General features: G+C 44.2%; 1 protein-coding gene across 2 annotated transcripts in view; it reads left to right on the top strand.

Annotated features, from left to right (window-relative positions):
• The first annotated feature begins 15884 nt into the window (after positions 1–15884).
• ADIPOR2 (adiponectin receptor 2) overlaps positions 15885–17218 on the top strand; it is a 51811-nt gene continuing 50477 nt past the window's right edge. Inside the window, exon 1 of one of the 2 annotated variants that reach the window (XM_082350510.1) lies at positions 15885–16039. The gene's annotated coding sequence lies outside the window, so the exon portion shown is untranslated. The remainder of the gene's footprint in view (positions 16040–17218) is intronic. The other variant, XM_082350509.1, reaches the window with a different exon arrangement.

Genomic DNA, 17218 nt, shown 5'->3' with positions numbered 1-17218 from the left:
GGCCTCAGGGTTCATCAGACCATTTTGCTCTGTTTTCGCTTTTGAAATAACCGTCTGAATGGGAGCCCAGGTGGCTGTGGCTTGTCACCCCACACTGCCTCCACCAATGAGAGGGCCCCTGGGGGTGCCCGCTGAGGCCTGTCCTCTGGACCCTGAGCCTCCCACTTGGTGCCATGGGATCAGCACGGGCCTGATGACGTGGAAACGTCACTGCCATCGGACTCAGAGCAGGGAGAAATGGAAACACCTGATACCGCTCGGGAAACAGTTAAACTAGTTCTAATCTGGCTGACCCTCGGCCTCAAAGACCTGTTCCTTCAGTTGCAGTTTATTTGGCTACCATACAGAAGCTGGGAAAAGTAGACAACACTAACAATTTCAATCCTCGACATGTTTTTGTTTTAGTTTTTGTTTTTTGTATCAAATGATCTCTAATAATTTGTCAGGAACATCCCAAGTTTTTCTTGGGATACTGCCCTTTCCCAGACCAAAGAACCCCTCAACGCAGCTTGTTTTTTCTGGTGTCAGAAAAAGCAGGGCTCATTCTACAGTCTCACATTATCTCCAAAACTCAGGCTGGAAGGGACATTTGGCCTCTTCCACACTCCAATCTGACCCTCTTTCTGGAAGAACATAGACAGGCAGGTGCTAACATCACATCCCTTTCTGAGGACGGAGAATCTGAGGGCAGAGGAGAACCAGCTCCCGGGAGCGAGAGTTAAACAAGACAGAAGGGGTGCCGGCCCCTTGACAGGACCTTGCTTGGAGGCAGAGGGGTCTTCACCTTGGAGGTGCCGTGCCATCACCTTCTCTTCACTGGCTTTCGGCTCTGAGGGTCTGCCCTCGTGTCACTGCGGGCAGCTGTCTGCACGGCCCAGCAGGCCGGCGCCCTCTCCCCCATTCACTCTCCTGTTTTCACCCTCCCTCCTCACATCAGCAGTACACGTCTTACAAAACTAGTCAATGGAGGAAATTCCCTGGCCGTCCAGTGTTCAGACTCTGTGCTTCCATTGCAGGGGGCACGGGTTCAATCCTGGTCGGGGAACTAAGATCCTGCAAGTGCGGCCAAAACAAAACCAAAAATTAGTCAATGGAGGAAACCCCAAAGATTTATTCATTGATTCACCATATATATTCGGAGCATAAAATTTAAAAATCACTAAAGGTTTGGACTTCCATTAATTGAAGAGATGACATAATTTATTTTTTATTTGTTAAATTTAATTTTTATTTTATATTCGAGTATAGTTGATTTACAATGTTGTGTTCGTTTCAGGTGTACAGCAAAGTGATTCAGTTATACATATACATATATCCATTCTTTTTCAGATTCCTTTCCCATATAGGTTATTACCGAATACTGAGTAGAGTTCCCTGTGCTATACAGTTGCTGTTTACCTATTTTATATATAGTAGTGTGTGTATGTTAATCCCAAACCCCTAATTTATCCCTCCCCTGCCACGTTTCCCTGAAGAGATGACATAATTTACATCTCACTTGAAAAGACTACTCATTTAGTTTTCTCACTTTGACTGTGTTGTATTTTTTTCTTTCCGTATGAAGTTGGTGTGTTACCTGATGTACTCCACTGGGGTACAGTGTTCTGAGTCATGAGTCCACGATGGCCACTACACGTGGCGCCTGGTGAAAGGTCCACTTGGTATCTGGCTGCGCCCTCACCCACAAAGCTGCATCTCTCAAACAGAAGCCACTCCTACTATGACACTGTTAATATGGTAAATATCAAAAAAATGCATGCAAGAGAAACATTTCTCCTTAACTCATGACATTATCTTTGACCTTACTTCAAACAGAATGCTCCTTTCTAACTTACCCTGAATTCCATGCTGGAGTTAAATTCGTGAGGACAGAAAAGCTGAATACGTGCATCAGTTTGTCAGAATCTAGAGATGGGGGAATGCAGAGCAAATGTGGTGGGTGTCCTTCCGTGGAGCTGGTGTGCAGCCCCAATAAAACCCACGTCTTAGCGGGATTATTTACACAATACAGATGATATCTGGCCAAAATTTTAGATTGCTCTTCAGGCTCCATAATTCTTCTTAAAATATATATAGGTGTAAAATCTTCAGAAATTTATAAGATATTTTAATAATTTAAGCACAGATAAGAACATATAAAACACAAACAACATAACCACCACTGCTAGTCTCACAACCCTAGATTTATAATGGTTATACTCTTGCTACATGTGCATCATCTTTTTTTCCTCTAAGGAAATAAAACATTGTGAATGTCGCTAAAAATCCCTTTAACCAGGGCTCTCAGCCCTATTCCCTTTCTCCATTCTACAAGCCGGTACGTTTTTCTTTTTAATTCAAATCAATGCCGTTTTACACTTCATGTTGTTTTGCAACTCGGTGTTAGTCCCCTGTGTTTTTGAGATCTGTGCACACTGTTCTGCATGGATGCAGTTTATCCTTTTTAATGATACGTAGTTTTGCAACGTATGCACACACGCATTTATATATCCATTCCTCCACCGGTGCATTGTTTGGTCACTTCCAGTCCTGTTTTTTTTTTTTTTTTAATTTTTATTGGAGTATAATTGCTTTACAATGTTGTGTTAGTTTCTGCTGTACAATGAAGTGAATCAGCTATATGTATACCTATATCCTCTCCCTCTTGGACCTCCCTCCCTCCTCCCCCATCCCACCCATCTAGGTCATCACAGAGCACTGAGCTGAGCTCCCTGTGCTATACCGCAGGTTCCCCTAGCTATCTATTTTACACATGGTAGTGTATTTACGTCAATCCCAATCTCCCAATTCATCCCACCCTCCCCTTCCCCCCGCCCTGTGTCCACATGTCCGTTTTCTACGTCTATATCTCTATTCCGGCCCTACAAATAGGTTCATCTGTACCATTTTTCTAGATTCCACATATATGCGTTAATGTACGATATTTGTAGATCATATAGGTAAAATACATAAAAACATGCATGTACTACAGTATTTATGTATGAATAATATGATGTCTGAGATATACTTCAAGATAATCTGGGCGGGGAGGAAGTGGGTGAGGGCATAGATGAAATAAAGTTGGTTGTATACTGGTAATTATTAAAGCTGGATATGGATACAGGGAGCTTATACCATTTGCTCTATTTTTGTACACGACTAAAAATTTTCATACATGTTAAAGAATTGAGAAAAAAAGAAAAGGCACCATACTGGCAGCAGAGGTCCTTTCCCTCCCTCCCCAAGCTCACCCGGCAGTGGTTTAGCTCTGTCACTTTTTGCAAGTCACTTCCGTCCTCTGGACCTCAATTTCCTAATTTCCTTCTCTTTAAAATGATCAAGTTGGATCATATGATATTTAAGACCCCTTCCTGCTTTGACATGGTAAGAGATATCACAGGGCTTTTTGTTGTTGCTGTTTTTCATTGAGATATAATGTACATGCCACAGAATTCACCATTTTAAGGTGTACAGTTCAGTGGTTCTTAGTCTGTTCACAAGTTTGTGCAACCATCTTCACCAGCTAATTATAGAACTTGTTCATCACTCCAAAAAGGAATCTGATACCGGTTGGCAGTCACTCTCCGTTCTCTTACCCCAGACCCTGGCATCCACTAATCTATAATACTTTCTGTCTCTATGGACTCACCTATTCTGGACATTTCATATACATGGAATTACAGCATATGCGGCCTTTTATGACTGGCTTCTTTCACTCAGTGTAATGTTTTCAAGGTGCATCCATGCTGTAGCATGTATTAGTACTTCATTTCTTTTTAATTCGTTTGGAAGGTAATCGGGGCAGCAGTTTATAGAATGGTTTGGATTGTGGTGAGATTGGTGGCAGGGAGACCAATTAGCAACTTATTGCAGGAGCCCAAGAAGAAGGTGCCCCTTAGTAGGGGTGAGGTCTGATAAAGGCTCAGAGCTGCTGAAATGACCAAAGCATAGTTTAGTTATTAACCAAATTGGGGCCAAGAGAAGATGCCCATGTAGGCATACGACAGCATTCTCTGGAGCTAATTTGCTTCCCAATGGAGTGGCATCATGAGCTCTTAGACATGCTGTTTATGGACCGTCTGTTCATCAGCCTGTCACTCAGCAACCCTCCCCTCCTCCTGAAACATACAAGCACCTTAGCTTCCTTTAAGTCTGTACACACCACCCTATCTTGCATGCTAGTTTGTGAGGTACTTTAGTTCCACCTTTTTATATATAGCCATCATCAATATAATATACAGTATAGAGTGAATGTGTATCTAGATTTATGCATTCATTCACTATATAAACATTTTTTCACTGTATATTTTTTTATTGTATATTTCAGAGTTCTCCTGTGATTGCACCCAGGCTTGAAAAGCACGTGTCCGCATGGTTTGGAGAATGGTTTTTAAAACAGGGAAAGTAGAGTATAACAGAGAGAGCCAAAGCTCTACAGAGTACAAACAGCTATCCTTAGCATCAGCACAGATCTAGGGGGATTTCCTGTTGTCTGCTTCTGTTGTTAGCAAGATCTTCTAAAATCATTGCTCTGGACTTTCCATCTCCAGATATTCTAGAGGGCCAGTTTAATCACTGGTCCCTCCTGGGTCATATATCCAGTTGGCACGGTGGTAACCCAGCTGGGTTTGCACTTGCTTTCAACATTACCCTGGCGTGTTCTCAGGTTATTTTCGTCCATGTCCTGTGTGTGAGTTTCCCTTTCCCAAATTGTTGTGGATTAGATTATAGCTTTTTTCTTAATTGGCTAAATTTAAAGGAACACCAGCCAGTTAGAGATGCCACATTGCTTATTTAATTGAAGAGTGAACTGAAAAACAGTAGGACTAGGAAGATAAGAAGTTTGTTGGAAAAGAACTCGAATAACTTGATCTGAGAATGAGTGACCATGATGTGGGCGTGGGGAGGAGGAGTCATCAAGGAAGTAAAGCAAATACTACCTGCCTTTTCCTCACCAAACCTGCAACATCCTTATAGATTTTGCTTTAACCTCCTTATACTCCCTTATGTGCTTCTCTATTAGCTGGTTTTGTTTATTACACGACAAGTGGCATTCCTCCTATTTCACGTTTTTGGTGTGTTTGTTCCACAGTAACTTTTTATTTTATTTTATTTTATTTTATTTTATTTTATTTTAATTTTTTTGGCCGTGCCAGGTGGACTGTGGGATCTTAGTTCCTCGACCAGGTATCAAACCCGGGCCCTCGGCAGTGAGAGCACCAAGTCCTAACCACTGGACCGCCAGGGAACTCCCCACAGTAACTTTTAAATTCACACACTTGATGCCCTAGCATTGTTGTTCCATAGGAAATACTCAACAAATCTAGTTGAATAAGTGAATGAACGAGTGAATGCCATTAAAAAGAAGTGGAATGAAGGAAAAGAAAAAGAAAAAAAAATAAGAGAAGTTGGATGATGTTTTTTAGATCACATTGCATTCACCATTAACAAGTATCAAGATCACTGTGTCTTCTTTGTCTGCTTTCCTTCTCCCTATCCACATTTACTAAGGACTCAGCTCAGGCCAAGCACCATGTTCTATGCTGAAAATTACAGTGATTTGCTCTTCCATCTTGAAATACTTTGGCAGTTGATGAAAAGCTTTAAAGTTTGTTATTTAAAATTAGCCAGTTCTAGGACTTCCCTGGTGGTGCAGTGGTTAAGATTCCGCCTGCCAATGCAGGGGACACAGGTTCGATCCCTGGTCCGGGAAGTTCCCACATGCCGAGGAGCAACTAAGCCCATGTGCCACAACTACTGAGCCTGTGCTCTAGAGCCCTCGAGCCGCAACTACTGAGCCCACGTGCCACAACTACTGAAGCCCATGCGCCTAGAGCCCGTGCTCCGCAATAAGAGAAGCCACTGCAATAAGAAGCCCGCACACTGCAATGAAGAGTAGCCCCCGCTCGCCACAGCTAGAGGAAGCCCACATGCAGCAACAGAGACCCAACACAGCCAAAAAAAACTTAAATGGCAAATATTAAAAAAAAAAAAAAAATTAGCCACTTCTTGGACTTGGTGATGTGGTGCGAGTGTAAGGTTTACAGTTTGACTATTGCTCTGAGTCTACCCTTCACAGAGCCATTAGCTTTTAAACAATCCTTTTGTCTTTTGGTAGTGGTAACCATTTTACACTTTCAAGCAACTAGTGCCTGGAGCAGGCTTTCTTAACCTGGGATTGAGTCATAAAGTTCAATGTGAGGTCTTGGAGGAGCAGGGACAGTCCTCTGGCAATTTGTAAATATGTGTGTATATATTTAGTTTTCTGCGGGTTATAGATTCTCAAAGGAGCCTATAACGCCAACAATGTTAAGAGCAACTCTGTTTTCCTTGCTTCATTAAGCTCCCTGCATAGTGCCCTTTGCTACATAGTCTGCTGGTTAAGTGCTTGGGTAATATAGTCATAGCCCCTGCGTCTGAATCCTGGCTCTGCTATTTAATAGCTGTGTGACCTTAAACAAGTCACCGAAACTCTCTGTGCCTCAATTTCTTCATCTGTAAAATGGAGATAGCAATAGTACTATGTCATGAGGTTGTGCTGAGGATTACATGAGTATATACATAACTCAGAAAATGCTCAGCACATGGTAAATATTCTATATATATATTAGCTATTGTTACTATAATTATTACATAGACGTGTCACTGATGATAATGATGGTAAAAATCATGATGACTGATACCTTCCTGAAGCCACTTGAGTTGAATGAGAAGGAACAGCCGCAAGAAATGCTGAATAACCAGCTGACTCTTCCGGATAAAGCTAACACAGCTTCTCCCTTGACGGCCAGCCAGACTCTTAAGCCTGGGCAATCTGACTTGACTGTGGAGATAAGTATGTTCAATTATAACAGCATTTAAAGTGGAAAAAGCAATTTGGTTTTTAGACTTAACTAAAATGTATACTGATTCTATGTTTCAGTCTGGGATGGAACTGACTCATTGCCACGGTTCTGGTTTCTCACTCCGTGGAATGAGCATTGCTGACGCTCCACCAGTGATAAAGGTCGGATGGGGAAGCGTGAACTTTTGATTAGCTGTCCTAAAGCTCCTCTCTTCCGGTCCTCCCACAAAATACTGTGACAATCTAACATTTTCCTTAAGCCCACACCTCCAGCCGCCGATGTCAACTGCTAAACGGGTTCCTCGAATTAGATTAGATTAGAATTTGTTCCAAAGGTCTTTAACTTTGTCCAGCTTTCAGTGACCAAAGTTTTCTTTAGAGAGTTGAATTTCAGGGACTTCCCTGGTGGTCCAGCAGCTAAGACTCTGCACTTCCACTGCAGGGGGCACGGGTTCGATCCCTGGTTGGGGAACTAAGATCTCGCATGCCGTGTGGGGCGGCCAAAAGAAAAAAAAGGAGAGTTGAATTTCAGGGTTATCTATTTACCTTTGTTGGGCCGAATTGGACTTCCCCCAAATGCCTGAGAGCGATATTTTCCCCAGGTATTATTTTTGAGGCCTCTACTTTTTTTCTTTATCCCTTCCTTGCACAAGTAATTCCCAATCCCGGCCACAACCCCTCTAGCAATGGCTGCACCTCTCCCTGAGCTCTCCCTTTGGAAACAAACACTCGGGGAATCCCTGATCCTAGAGTGTCAAGTAGAAATTGTGCAAAGTGATTTTATTCGGTTGCCGGCTGTCCATCACACCTAAAGTCCAATAGATCTATAGATAAATGCCTGAATATATTCAGGAGTGGAAGATTGAAGGCTAAGATCTAACCCCCACTGCTGCGTTTTTCAAAATGTGGTCCATGGGGACAGAAAGCACCAGCTATGTAATTTGCAAGACCCAGCATCAGATGGAAGCCCAGGGCCTCTTGTTCAGAATTTCAGGACAGGGACAAGAGAACACTAAACCACGTGTGTGTCCTTTTGAGTACAGGGCCCTGTGCCAGTGTGCAGGAGGGACGGCCAGGAAGCTGAGCCTGCATGGAGCCCATGGTATCAGAGTCGCTAGAACGCAGCTGGTAAAAAACTGATTTCTGGGACTCCCCCAGCAGTCAAGTGGTTAGGGCTCCACACTCCCACTGTAGGGGACCCAGGATCGATCCCTGGTCAGGGAATTAAGATCCCGCATGCCATGAGGTGAGGCCCCCCCAAAAATTTTTTTTTTAAATCTGGGACTTCCTTGGTGGCACAGTGGTTGGGAATCTGCCTGCCAATGCAGGGGACACGGGTTCAAACCCTGGTCCAGGAAGATCCCACATGCCACGGAGCAACTAAGCTTGTGTGCCACAACTACTGAGCCTGCGAGCCACAACTACTGAGCCCATGTGCCACAACTGAGCCTGCACTCTAGAGCCTGCGAGCCACAACTACTGAGCCCGCGTGCCACAACGACTGAAGCCCGCGCGCCTACAGCCCGTGCTCTGCAACAAGAGAAGTCACCGCAATGAGAAGCCCACGCACCGCTACGAAGAGTAGCCCCCGCTCACCACAACCAGAGAAAGCCCATGTGCAGCAACGAAGACCCAACGCAGCCAAAAATAAATAAATAAATTTAAACAAACAAACTAACAAACAAACAAAATCTGATTTCTGAGGCCTAACAGGGTTAATGAATCGGAATCTCTGAGGACAGTGTTTGGGAATCGATATCCTTTTTTTTTTTCCCCAGTGTTTATAAGTAAATGCCAGTTCTTGGAACTTATTTCTGCAAATTGTCACTTTACCGAATTGCAAGGCCCAGGGCTCTGGGTTCATTCCCATATGTTGGTGAGAGAATTCTTATCAAATTACCCTTGAAACCGAGAAGGACCTTGTGGGGCTTGTGTCCCCCATTTCTCTTTTTTTTTTTTTTAATTTATTTATTTTATTTATTTTTGGCTGCATTGGGTTGCTGTACACAGGCTTTCTCTAGTTGCGGCGAGCGGGGGCTACTCTTCGTTGCAGTGTGCTGGCTTCTCATTGCAGTGGCTTCTCTTGCTGTGGAGCATGGGTTCTAGGCATGCGGGCTCAGTAGTTGTGGCATGCAGGCTCAGTAGTTGTGGCTCATGGGCTCTAGAGCGCAGGCTCAGTAGTTGTGGTGCACGGGCTTAGTTGCTCCGCAGCATGTGGGATCTTCCCGGACCAGGGCTCGAACCCGTGTCCCCTGCATGGGCAGGCAGACTCCCAACCACTGCGCCACCAGGGAAGTCCCTGAAGAGACTGTTTTAGATAGACATTCCCAAACGTAATTATTCCTAAAGAGTTTATCTAAAAGCTCTTATCTCATTTAGTTCTATTTTATTTATCTAAAAGTGTCATCTACCAAGTTATTTTTCTTGTTGACAAACTTTGTAACAGGAATAATAAGATGTAGTTTGATTCCTAGTAAACCTACAATAAAAATAATGTACTTAATGTCGATGACTCTAAAGGCATGCCTGTATTAATTAAACTGAAATGGAGCAGGACCCTATGGGGATCTCTCGGGTACAAATCCTTTCTGTGACCCCTGTTTCTTGTTCCTAGGAAATAGGCTTCATTCAGCCTCCTTGACCTTCCCTGAGTTCCAAAGGGCAGAATTGACAGTAGCTAATCAGAGAAGGGAAGGAATGCGGAAACAAATGAGGAGCAGTCAAGAAACAATAGTGCAGCCAGGCCGGGGGGCGGGGTGGGGGGGGAGCAGGTCCTGGTTCCTCTACCATCACCCACTCAAGGAATATACTTAACAATACCTTTGAGTCTTTCTGTAGGAACTAAGAGGATGGAAGTGGAGGATGGTAACTTCAGGCTGAGCACAAGATATTTTTTTTATTTTATTATATTTTTATTTTTGGCTGCGTTGGGTCTTTGTTGCTGTGCGTGGGCTTTCTCTAGTTGCGGCTAGCGGGGGCTACTCTTCGTTGCGGTGTGTGGGCTTCTCATTGTGGTGGCTTCCCTTGTTGCAGAGCACAGGCTCTAGGCACGTGGCTTCAGTAGTTGTGGCCCACAGGCTTTGTTGCTCCTCAGCATGTGGGATCTTCCCAGAGCAGGGATTGAACCCGTGTCCCCTGCATTGGCAAGCAGATTCTTAACCAGTGCGCCACCAGGGAAGTCCTGAAAACAGACTATTTTTATAAAAGTTTTATGTAAGTCACATGGTAACCACAAAACAAAAAAGATAAAGAGAAACAAATCAAAGCACACCACCATAGAAAATCATCAAATCACAAAGGAGGAGACAAGAGAGGAACAAAGGAATTACAAAAGAGCCAGAAAACAATTAACAAAATGGCAATAGTAAGTCCAAAGCTTTCAGTGGATAGTAAACAACATGTTAATGAGCAACCAATGGGTCAAAGAAGAAATCAAAAGAGAAGTTTAAAAATACCTGGAGACAAATGAAAATGGAAACAAAACATACCAAAACTTACGCAATGCAGCAAAAGCAGTTCTAAGAGGGAAGTTTATAGCAATAAACACCTACATTAAGAAAAAAGAAAGAATTCATATGAATCACCTAACTTTATATGTAAAGGAACTAGAAAAAGAAGAACAAACTAAGCCCAAATTTAGTTGAAGGAAGAAAATCACAAAGGTCAGAGTGAAAAAAATCAATGAAATAGAGATTAAAAGACAATAGAAAAGATCAAAGAAACTAAGAGCTATTTTTTTGAAAAGATAAACAAAATAGACAAACTTTTAGCTAGACTTTCCAAGAGAAAAAAGAGAGTGGACTCAAATTAAATTATAAATAAAAGAAGATCATGAAACTGCTATGAACAATTATACACCAATCTATTGGACAACCTAGAAGAAACGGATATACTCCTAGAAACATAACAATCTACCAAGAATGAATCATGAAGAAATAGAAAAATCCGAACAGATCAATTTTTAGTAAGGAGATTGAATCAGTAATCAAAAACCTCCCAACAAACCAGATGGTTTCACTGGTTAATTCCACCAAACATTTAAAGAAGAATTAATACCAATGCTTAAACTCTACCAAAAAATAGAAGAGGGAACACTTCCAAACTCATTTCAAGAAGCCAGCATCACCTGATACCAAATAAGACAAGGACACTCCAAGAAAAGAAAATTATAGGCCAATATCCCTGATGAACATAGCTGCAAAAAACCCTCAACAAAATACTATCAAATTCAGAGGTACATTTAAAAGGATCATATTCCATGATCAAGTGGGATTTATTCCAAGAATGCAAGGACGGTTCAGCATTCACAAATTTAACCAATGTGATAGACCACATTAACAAAATGAAGGATAAAAATCATCTGATCATCTCAATGGGTGCAGAAGAGGCAACTGGCAAAATTCAGATCCTTTTATGATAAAAACTTTCAAAAAACTTGGTATGGGGGAATGTACTTCAACATAATACAGGCCATAGAAAAGTGGTTGCCAGGGGCTGGGGGTAGGGGGTAGGGAGAGATTGGTAAAAAGGTACAAACTTTCAGGTATAAGATGAATCAGTTTGAGGATCTTATGTAAAACATGGTGAATATAGTTGGTAACAGCGGATTGAATAATTGAAATATTCTAAGAGAGTAGAAGATAAATGTTCTCACCAAAAAAAAAGAAAAAAAAGGTAAATATATGAGGTATTGATATGTTAATTAACTTGATGGGGGGAATCCTTTTGTACACAAAAAATTCGTGCATCTTATTGTATGTAAAGTATACTTCAATAAAGCCTATTTTTATAAACTACAAAAGATGTTCCGAAAAGACGCTAATCCACACCCACATACACATCACCCAGGATTAATAAATGTTAAACATTTTTGTCTTTTGCTTTAGCTTTTCTCACATAGAAGAAATGAAATATTACTGATAAAGGTGAAGTTTTCTTAGTTCCCAGGCCTATTTCTTACCTCTCCCCACTGTCAAGCACATTCATAACGTTGTGTGTTTCCTTTCTGTCCATTCAAAAAAAAAATGTATTAACAAACGCCTTCATTTCATTGTTGAAGATACTGAAGCTTAGCGAGAACTAATGCACAGGCCATAGTTAAACAGTGAGTCAGTAGCACAGCTGGTAATGATGCTCTTTCCCCAGAGCTATGCTACCTAACTTGTGTTTCAGGAGCTGCTCATGTAATTTACATAACCACGAGAATGTTTACACCGCTGTTTATCCTCGGTTTGAAACGCGAGTACTATGTGGCACGAATGGGAATTTAGTGTGTTGTGACGTTTCTCCAAGGGTTTAAAATGGACTGCTTGGAAACTTTCAAATCCAAGATGAATGCGATTTTTATCACTATAGCTATTTGATATCAGTTTAATGACAAGCCAGAATACAGATATTTATGTATTTCCCTCTGAATTTGCCATAGACATTACTAGATTAGTTTCAAAGCAGCTAACACCATGGAATCCCAATGCTTCAAAATCCAATTAGTTTGGACTTCCCTGGTGGCGCAGTGGTTAAGAATCTGCCTGCCAATGCAGAGGGCACGGGTTCGAGCCCTGGTCCGGGAAGATCCCACATGCCGCGGAGCAACTAAGCCCGTGTGCCACAACTACTGAGCCTGTGCGCCACAACTATGGAAGCCTGTGTGCCTAGAGCCCGTGCTCCGCAACAAGAGAAGCCACCGCAATGAGTCACCCACGCACTGCAACGAGGAGTAGCCCCACTCGCAGCAACTAGAGAAAGCCCGCGCGCAGCAACGAAGACCCAACACAGCCAAAAAGAAAAATAAAATAAAATAAAATAAATAGTAAAAAGCTTGTGTTAAAGAAAAAATCCAATTAGCTGGCTGTATTTCACAGTTTGTTTTACATTGAAGGGGTATAGAACACACAACCCCAAAATACGCCACTTTGGCATACTGATTATTTTCAGTTGAGGGCACTTGGGAAATAGCAGATACAGGAAGGGTTCTCTGTCCTACCTCCCCCTTTCTACCTAAAACCAGGTCATAACATTTCCCATGAAAAAGGTACCTCCCTGTACCAGGAAGAGAGCATTCTTTATTTTTTTTCTACCAGTTTTATTGAGATATAATTGACATTTAACATTGTATAAGTTTCAGGTGTGCAACATGATGATTCTGTAGAACATTCTTAGACTGGGAGTTGACCTAAACCAAAATGGACCTGTGCTAAGAACCCTACTAAAGTAGCCTGATATTCCATGAGTTCCCCCCTCCCCGTATATTTCCTAGGCATTGTCCCCCAATTTACTGTCCCTAGTCCAAGCCACTTTGTCTCACCACATGCCCACAATTTTTTGTTCTTTATGTAAAAAGGTATGTAAGCTTTTGGCTCTAATGTCCTCCTCAGGTCTTCATTTTCCTTCTGAAGACTCCTGTGTGCATGTAAAAACGTTCAATTTATAAGCTTTTCTCTTGTTAGTAATGTTTTATCTCAGTTTACTTCTTAGGCCAGCTGCAGAACCTAAGAGGGTAGAAAGAAATTTTTCCTCTCCTACAACATATGTATGAGACAAACACAAGGACTGGTTTGACATTTCTTGCTCTTTTTTCTTGGTTTCTCTTTTTTTATGGTCCATCTTTCACTTTGTCCAGATTTTTTCCCCTCAATTCTAATGTTTATATTTCAGAAGCTTATAGATACTGCGGGAGAAGAGAAGAGTTTAGGTGGGTTTTAGGTATTTTGTAATGATGCAGATGTTAATCTCCTTTTGTAATTTTGTTTTTCTTTGAAAAGCGGTAGACAGTTCTTTCAAAGAAGACTGCTAACTTTGATTGTCACTAGTAGAATAATTTCTCTCTTTTTTCTCCTTAAAAATAGCAATTGTTCTGATTAGAAAAATAATATAATTTCTCTTTCCTTTATTGGAGAAGGAAAACAAAACAAAACAAACCAGTTGGAACTCCAAGCTTAAATTCACAATGGGGTCTGGAGCATTTTCTTTGTCCTTTAGCATTTGAAAGCTGCACCTTCATTTGCTGGTCGCTCTGGTTACCTCTTCAGTTCTCATTGGCTGTTGACCTGCAGATCACAATGCAGGCTGAGTCTGTCCCCAGAGCAAGGCCATCATCACCATTTCTGCAGCATACTGTAGAGCCACTGACGCCTCATTCTGGGGTTTCTGAAACCGGATTATGAATGTCACTTACCCAGTGATGCGCTTCTTTGTCAACAACATCTGATCATTGTAGACTAGCTGTGCCTCAGGGCACTGTTGGGTCATTCGTGACTAGGATGGGGAGTAGGAGTGGAAGGGACTCTTTCCTGGGTGCTGCAGAAGAGGAAGTACTCCACCCTCCTGTGGAGAAGTGTGAGACATTTAGGATGGAGGGAACAGACATTCTAAAAATCCACAGCTGACACAGTTGTTTCTGAGGTGCTGGAGGATACAGAATTTTACTGAATTCCCCTTGGTTTTTGGACTGCTAGTTAGAAGACAATATATAAAGATTATGAACTGAAGCACAGTTGGGGAGAGAGACCTGAAATATCTGCTTTGGGACATTTAATGGTGACCTTTAGGTAAGAGATATGGATGAAGCCACCTGTGGATGTGGGACTCGGGGGATGGCCCTTCAGGTCAGGGATGGTGTCAGTGTCTTCACTGGCTGAGAAGGTGTAAGCATTCTGAGGAAATGATGGGGTTTGTTTCATCACTGGGAGCATCAGGAATTGGCAGTAGTGATCTGGGACTGGGAACAAGATGACAGAGAATGAGAGGAAGAATCTTGGTGGGAAAATCATAAGGATCTTTCTCACATGTTTCAGCCCACGAAGGACTGTTCCAGAGGAAAGCACTTTGTTTTGTCAAAGCAAAATCATTGAGAGGAGGTTGCAGAAAAGGTTTGAAGTCTTTGAACACTCTCTTATTTAATGGTCTTCTATGTAGCTCTGTCCTCTTTAGTAGACCTCTCATTAAGCCTGAGGCCCTTGTTCTCATCTGTGCCCTGTGTGAGTCGGTACACGGGTCAGATTCGCTCTGCTAATACACTGGTGTTGTTTCTGAGGTGCTGTGGAAGTGTAAGTTTGTCTGCTTTGATTTATCTTTCAAGCTTAACTGGGTGGACTTAGTTCTAAAATACTAGTATTAAGACCATCTTATTCATGCTCTTTCTGATTTTAGTAACTTTAATCACTTCTTAGATTTTACATTTCCAGACTGGAGAGTTCTCTATTTTAAACATTTTTCCGTATATTGCGTATCGGATCTTCGGTCTTTTGATAGATCTGTGACGCTTTTTCCAGCCTCCTTCGTTTTCGGTTGGTGTGGTTCCAGGGAGGGACAGGCCTGGGGCATGGATGTCCTTGAAAGCTTATGGGTTTCCTTTAATCAGTATAGCAAGATTTTTGACAGTTAAGGCAATATAACCTCTTTGGAGCGTGATAAATCCCTCTTAGAACTGAATGTGAAGAAAACATTTTCTACACCGGCCAACTCCTACACTTCCTTTTCTTGTAGAATATGTAGCGAAACCCGATCTTGGGGTCTAAGAAGTTAGAGCTCAATTGAAACTCACAAGTAGAAAACGACACGGTATTTATTGCTGCATTAGTTTCTGACCTGCTATTACGCTAAAACATTTTAAAAATCGCTCTGAATTACATTTAAGAGGAGCGGGCTCACATTCGTTTTCTGGAAGTCGTGGGGCACAAATGGCAGCGTCTTCGGGAGGTAATAAAAGGCAAACGCTGTTGTTTTGGGCAAGATGTTTCGGATTTAGGTCCGAAGCCTCCACAGACTACGCTTAGCAATCCCTCAGTTTCGGTTCCGCCCAAGGCGTGTGAGCTGTATCCATAGTGACCGGGAAGCTTCCCAAGCCGGGCGGCCCCGCCTCTTCCGCTGCACACGCTCCCGCCTCCGGCGGCAGGGAAGCGAAAGGACTTCCGTGTGCCGGGGCGCTCGGCGCCGCCGGATCGTGTTGCGGACCCCCCGGCGGCTACCAAGCCGCTCCAGGCCCGGGAGCGGCCTGGCGGGGCGCTTCCGGCTTGGGCCACTGCGGCTGCGCACGAGGAGCGCTCTCATTGGCCAGAGCCGCCTCTTGCGATTCGCGTCACGGCGGCGGCGGTGTGAGGACCCTCCCGGACGCTGGGTCGCGGCGGCGGCAGCGGGCGGCCCCTCCGCTGGTTTGGGGTCCCGGCGGCCGCGGTTCCGAGGAGTCCGAGACGCGTGGCGAGGCGGCGGCGAGCTCTAGTGAGTTTCTCGAGTGGGAGCACGGGCCAGGCCGGCGGGGGCGAGGGCTGAGGGCGGGTGTCCTGGCAGCGCGGCGGGCGGGGAGCGCGCTCCTCCATCCCCTGCTCGGTCCGCCCGACCCCCGGGCCGGCGCCCCTCAGGGCCGGGTTTTCTCCGCCCCGGGCCTCTCAGCCCCGGCTCCCTTCCGGCCCCCCCAGCCCTGGGTCCCCTCAGTCCCGAGTCCCTTCAGCTCCGGGTCCCCGGCTTCCTTCCATCCCGGGTCCTCTCAGCCCCGGCTCCTTTCGGCCCCAGCTCCCTTTGGTACCGGTCCCCCCAGCCCCGGGTCCCTCGGCCCCGGCTTTCTTCGGCCCCGGGCCCCCCCCCCCCCCGCCCCGAGTCCCCCAGGCCCTAGCGCCCCTCCTCGTCTCTGCTGGCCGCACTCCTGGGTGGGCTCCGCTTGGGCCCCCGTCCGGCCCCAGCGGCGGGAGACCCCTCACCGGTGCTTGCCCGCGCGCAGGCGGCCGGCTGGACCGCGTTCTGGGCCTGGTGTCCCGGGCGTCGGGCTGCCGGGCGTCGGTGTCGCCCCTTGAGACTGCTGCTCACCGGCTTCGGTGGGTCTGGGCGTCTGTGCGAGAGCTCGCATTGGGCACCGCTGGCTCTGGGTCTTGTTTACCGTCTCCTCTGGGGTTTGACAACTTGGCGAGGTCGCCCAGCAGAAAGCTTGAGAGGTCCCGCTGCGGTTGTACCGGGCACGCTGGCTGCGTTGCAGGGTGTTGGCGTCTTTTTAGCAGAGTGGTCGTCTAACGTCTTTAGGTTTAGACTCTGGACTTCGCAGTCTTCATAGCTCTTCCCAAAACAGTCCTTCTTCCTTCCTCCAAAGAAACCATTGAAAACTCCAAGAAATCTGTCATAATATTTCAAACCATGTTCCAAGTGAAATGTTAAGAATAGTTTCCTTCAACCCAAAGCTTTATTTTTGGGGCAGAGATCAGAAACTTTGTCAGTTTTGAAGTTTGAAGTGTCCTATCAAAGGCCACTTGCATGTCTCATCTTAACCACCCTCTGACTCTAATTCCGTTAGAATTTCATAGATTTTTCATTCCTGACTTTTTCATTTCTAATGTTTATTTCATAGAAATTTCACTTCTAATGCTGTTAGATGTCCATAGATGTTTTCATCTCCTTTCACAAATTTGTCAC

The sequence above is a fragment of the Balaenoptera borealis genome, assembly GCF_965194805.1.
Source record: "Balaenoptera borealis genome assembly, chromosome: 13".
In the NCBI taxonomy this organism is placed as follows: domain Eukaryota; kingdom Metazoa; phylum Chordata; class Mammalia; order Artiodactyla; family Balaenopteridae; genus Balaenoptera; species Balaenoptera borealis.
Note: the sequence above shows the minus strand (reverse complement) of the source record. Positions and strands in the feature narration are given on the sequence as shown.